We start from the raw sequence: 6,132 nt of genomic DNA on the forward strand, positions 1-6,132 counted from the left end.
TTTGTAATTCAAATATAATTGTATCTAAATCAAATATAATAATTATATTATATTATTCACTCCTTTATATAGATGAGCATGAAAATTGTGTCGTATTGTTGTAATTATTTATTTTATTGTAAGCAAATACAGGGAATTTTAGAAATAAGGTTATAAAGAATTTTAAGGGAAATAACGCTGAGTGGGTACAATTATAGGGAACTTCAAGAGAAATAAGACTAAGTGGGCCACATGGAGGCAGTTGGGCACCTATTTGTTAATCAAAATGCTAGGTGGTGAAATATAAATGGGCAACAATGGGAGTTGGAGAGAGAAACTCAGTTTCTTTCTTTCTTTCTTCTTCGTTGAAACCAAGAATGGCAGAGCTTTCCACGTTCTCTTCTCATGGATTTTGAAAACGGACCTGGATTTTTAAAAAATAAAAAAGGCCAAAGAGCAACCAAAAAAAAAAAACAAGCCCTTGCCTAGACACACCCCAACGAAGTCTAGGAAAGTTTTTCGCCAACTCCCAAAGTAGTTGGTATATAAGGTTTCATTAGACGCATTTTATTTTTAGCAATTGATATACTTGACTGCACATTTTTCATCGCCTTGTATATTATGTTATTTTTTAGCACATAGACAATCAATTCTTACTCAATTGCAGCATCACCATGTTGGGTTTTTTGCTCAAAATTAGGATGATGCAATAAATTAGGTTTTGGTGTCCTATTTGGGTTTGGTTTTGACTTGTTAGTTAGTTTCCTTGGTGGAGTTAATTACCTATTTGATTAGGATTTGGATTTATTTCCTATTAGGATTCTTATTGTAACCTAGGTATTATGCACTATAAATAGGACCTTAGGGTTAGTGTATTTAGTGTGGCTCATTCATGTGGCAATTTGGTGAGAGCCAATTTGTGAGTTTGTGAGTTAGAGAGCAATTTGGGAGAATTTTCTCCATTTGTTTGAGTTCTTTACTCGTTTGGTTTAGGGTTTGTAATTTGTGGGATTTGGGTTGTGAGAGTTTAAACACTCTTTCGTAATCTCCATTTGTTTAGTGAAATTCCTCAACATGCTTTGCTCGTGGACTTAGGCTTTACGCCGAACCACGTAAATCTCTTGTGTTAGTTTGAGATTGTTTGTTTTAGCTTTCACCTACGACGTTAATATTGGTACTTTATTAGAATTTGCTTCCGTTTGCACATAAAAGTACAACTATATTGCAAACCTTGGATTTGTTCCAAGTAATACAAGCTTTACTAGCCCATTGCTCATATCATGTCGACAGTTAGGATAAAGCCTGTTAATTTTCAAATTATGTTGTATATTCATTCATGAGGAACCATTACAGGATGTACAAGATACATATATAGCAAGAGAAGGTCATCACACACGATGACTCTTCCCTAAATCACGCCCTTTAAAATCAGGCTTATCTAAACCCTAAAAGTGATGGCTCCTTGAATTAATGAGTTGACTAAATGTAATTGTGTTCTACAAGTAAATAGAAATACTAAATACAAGAAAGGATGACATGGGATAGGAAGCCTAGAAACCAAGCAATGATAATCTGAACGTCTAGTGGATTAATACATGATAATTGACCAAACTCTAAATATCCAAAAACCCTAATTACCTAGTGTGTTTAAGTGAACATCTTCCAACACTCCCCCTCATGCTGGGTCCAGAAGATTGATGGGACCAAGCTTGGAAAGAAGTATTTTGAAATGATTTGTGGCCAAGGGTTTGGTTAAGATGTCTATCAATTGATCACAGCTTCTAATATAGTGAGTTTGAAGCACTTGGGGACTGAACTTAAGAACGAACATAATGGCAATTTACTTCGTTGTGTTTTGTTCTTTCATGGAACACTGGGTTTAATACAATATGCATTGTTGCCTGATTGTCATAATAGGGGACACATGATGACTTGTAAAGAACCCTAAATTACTCAAGAGACCTTTAAGCCATATTAACTCACATGTTGTTGAAGCCATTGCTTGGTACTGAGCTTCAACAATGGACCTTACAATTAAAGGTTTCTTTTTTACTCTTCCATGTCACCAGATTTCCTTCAACAAATGTGCAATATCTAGTAGTGGATTTACGATCAACTGCATTCCCTGCTCATTCAACATCATAGTACCCTATCACTTAAGTACTTGCATTTTTTCCTCATAATAATTCTATGTCCAACTGATCCCTTAAGGTATCGCTATATTCTTTTGACAAGATTAAAGTGCTCAAGTGTGGGAGAATGCATGAATTGCTTGGCTATGCTAACAATAAAGGTTATATCAGGTTTAGTGATAGTACGATAGATTGACTTACCAACCAACCTTTGATGGTAACCAATGTTAAGGAGTGGCTTGCCTTCCAAGATTGTTGTCAAAAGAAGTATGGACAAGTCTAGCATCACTCATGTTAAATTCTTTGAGAAGATCCAAGACATACTTTCTTTGGTTTAGTAACAACCCTTTGTTGAATGTTGTCATTTCTATCCCATAAAGTATTTTAACAATCTAAGGTCCTTGATTGAAAATTTCCATTGAAGTGAGTGTTTGAGATTGAAGATCTTTTCAGCAATGTCTCCAGTGATGATGAGATCATCCACACATATGAGTACTACCGGCTTACTAACAATCCATGTTCGAACAAACATGGATGAATCTGCAATGCTCATTGTGAAACCAGACTCTTCAAAGACTGAGCTGAGCTTAGCGCACCAAGCTCTTGGGGATTGTTTTAGTCCATAGATAGACTTGCGTAGTTTACCAATCAAATTAAACTCGTGGCTTTGAGGGTGACTTGGTGGCAATTTTATATAAACCTTCTCTTGAGATTACCATGCAAAAATACATTCTTTACATCCATTTGATACATGAACCATGCATTGTTCATCTTTGCAACTGGTAAAAAGGTTTCTTAGTAGTCCACTGTATAAGTTTGGGTGAAACCTCAAGCAACCAACCGAGCTTTGTGTCTTTCTATAGATCCATTCAAGTGAAACTTAACCTTGTAGATTTGTTTATACCATATTTAGGGCCTCATATTTAGATCTCGTACAAATACTCGAGGGACTTAAATGTAATTATGTGATAAAGGAAGGGGCAAATATGTAATAAGTGAGGAGTCCTTATTCTATAAAAGGACCCCTTACCCTCACATTAGGAGAGGCCATTCCTAAGCCTTCTCACCACTCTCACATCCCCTCTCATATTACAGAGGCTCTCTCCCTCACTTCTTAGAGAAATACAATACAATCAGTGTGGACGTAGCCCGAACCTTGGGGTGAACCACGATACATCTTGTGTCATTTACAATTCATGCAGATTCACGGTCGGATTTACGTTGTTCCAAGACCTCCGGTTGTGTGCATCAACATTTGGCGTCGTCTGTGGGAATCGATACGAAAAGTTATGTCGGTTCTCTTTCATTTATTCACCTCCACCGTGAATCTGCACATCTGCAAAAACCTGGAAAAACCAAAGGAATCAAATCTCTCATGTCTTTGTCTTGTAGAGCCTCCAAGACCCACACGGACTCCAACCCGTCCAAATTCCTGAACCATCACCAAAATCCAAATTCCAGAAGGAAACAAGCTCTCTGTCTCTACAGGTGCGCCAATCCATTGTGCCCAGCAGCAGTTTCGAGGCTCGAAGATGGAGCCAAGGATGGTTTCGAACCCGGCAGCAGCAGCATCTCCGGATCTGGAAGAGCGCGAGCCCAAAGAATGGATGGCCCAGGTGGAGCCCTGAGTTCCTATCACGTTCGTCTCCGGATCTGGAAGAACGCGAGCCCAAGGAATAGGTGGCCCAGGAGGAGCCCAAAGTTCTCATCACATTCGGTCACCCAGCACCTAAGATCTCAAATTCTCAATGCTTAGAGGTCGGTGACAGGGCCAAACTATCAAAGATCTAAGGAGGATGACTAACCAACCAATCAGATTTTTGAAAATCCTCTGATTTTTCCATCTGGGTTTTGCTGGGCTTATGATAGGGGTGGAGGTACAGAGCTGGGTTGTTCCTAATTGCTACTGTCATTGTCATTTGGGTCACCTCTACAGAAGCCTTACCCGCCACAACCAACCCCGCCGCGCGAGAGGCTCCTCTGATACTGGGACTACAGCGAGAGGCTCATCTGATACTGGGACTACAATCTTCCGCCCTCGTCGACCATGTCGCCTGTGTTGACTGGTCCCTGCTCGATCGACTCCTCGGCGAGCGTAGTGGCTCCATTCCACGTCGACGACCCATTTTTTAGCTCGTGGGGCTTCGTTCATCACCACCGTTAATTTCCCAGATCAGTGGAAGAGCTCCTCCTCACCGTTGCCGCCATCTTCTTCCTCTTCGCCCTCTCCCACGCCCACACGTCATCCGACCTACCCGCCAACAAAATTAGCGGTCGCGATCCAACCGGCGTAAGGTTACCCGAATCCAGGCCCAAGCCCAGACAACCCACCTCCATCGTCCCTAATTATCTGTCTCTCTGGATAACGATACGTATATTTGAGGTGGTGGAATATCGGTTTGGATAGCGACACCATCACGTTTGCTTTGAAAAGTATCGAGTTGGGAGATTTGGGATTTGGACGAGGGATTCATAGGGATGCTTTGAAGTCTGGGTGTAGTTCAAATGGATTTGTGGGTTTGTCGCTTATGGTTGTACTCTCGAGGTGGGTTTGTTAAAGATGCAGCTAAAGTGTTGGATGAAACCGAAAAGAAAACAGTGAGGTCTTAAAGAATAGTGTATGCCATTGTTGTCATTGTTGTCTTTAAGAACGGTGTATGCCATTGTTGTCTATGTTCTTCTGATAAGCAGCGTGGATGAATGTTTTCTTCTATTCTTCTATTCTCAGAGAATGGGTATGAAACTGAAAAGAAACCCATTTTCCCGAAAATACTGTGGATTCAGAAGAGCCAATTTCTAGGCAAGTTCCAGGAGATGGAGATCAGGACCAGATACCTCCACCAAATGGAAAGTGCGATATTTTCTCCGCGGCAATTCCTGTTCCACATCCATGGCTCCACCGCTGATGACATCTGACGGGAAAAACAATGAAGGTAAAGCAGGCTCCTTTAAAAACAATGATAAAGGAATTCAAACATCTAATGATGCCAAGCTGTTGCCATCCCACTACAAGGTCTCAACATCTCCTTGTGTCAGTGCCTTGGGACATTGGATTGACAAGATACTGAGCACCATTATTCTTAAAAGAGCGGTCCTCCAAGAAAGCGAAAGCAAAAGAGAAAGAAAAAGAGAAAGTAAAAGTAAGGAATAAACACCCCACCAGAATGATGTAATTTATTTTCCTTATCTTTCGGAAACATCTGTATAAACCCCATCAGAGGGTAATATGTACAAACCCCATCAGAGGGTACTATGTATAAACCCCATCAGTGGGTAAAAAAATACAAAATAAAAAATAAAAACGGCAAGCCCAAAATAATGGGCCGCAATGTCATGTGAAGGGCGAATGACCATATGCCCAAAAGAGCCAGGCCCTCTATTATCACCAACCAGGTGACCAAAAGTACACCCAGTACTCCAAAAATTATTCGGCAACCTGCTGCTATTACCACCAACCAGGCGATGAAATGTACAACCCGTACTTTAATATCATTTGGCAATTAACCATTCATGCCACCAACTAGGTGATGAAATGTACAACCCGTACTCTCCTTCATGCCACCAACCAGGTGATCAAAAGTATGCCCAGTACTCCAAATTATACATGAGCATTACTCATGTCATTCATACATAAACATTCATGAGCATCACTCATGACAATCATACATAAACATTCATGAGCATCACTCATGTTCACATTCATGAGCATCACTCATGACAACATCCATAAGCATCACTCATGTCAATCAACATAAACATTCATGAGCATCACTCATGTCAATCAACTTCAAAAGCTTCATTTACAGAGCTCTAGCTTCAAAAGCGTCATTTACAGAGCTCTAGCTTCAAAGCTTCACTTGCAAAGCTTCACCTACAAAGCTTCAGTGCAGGGTATACAAATACCGCCTCCAAACAACTGCCACTTCAGCCCATACATGGATTCAATTTGAAGTCTCCAGCCAACAGACTCCATTGACTGAAGACTTGGGGGACTACATTATGTACCATATATTGGGCCTCA

Source organism: Malus sylvestris, chromosome 14 (genome assembly GCF_916048215.2).
Source record: "Malus sylvestris chromosome 14, drMalSylv7.2, whole genome shotgun sequence".
Classification (NCBI taxonomy): Eukaryota; Viridiplantae; Streptophyta; class Magnoliopsida; order Rosales; family Rosaceae; genus Malus; species Malus sylvestris.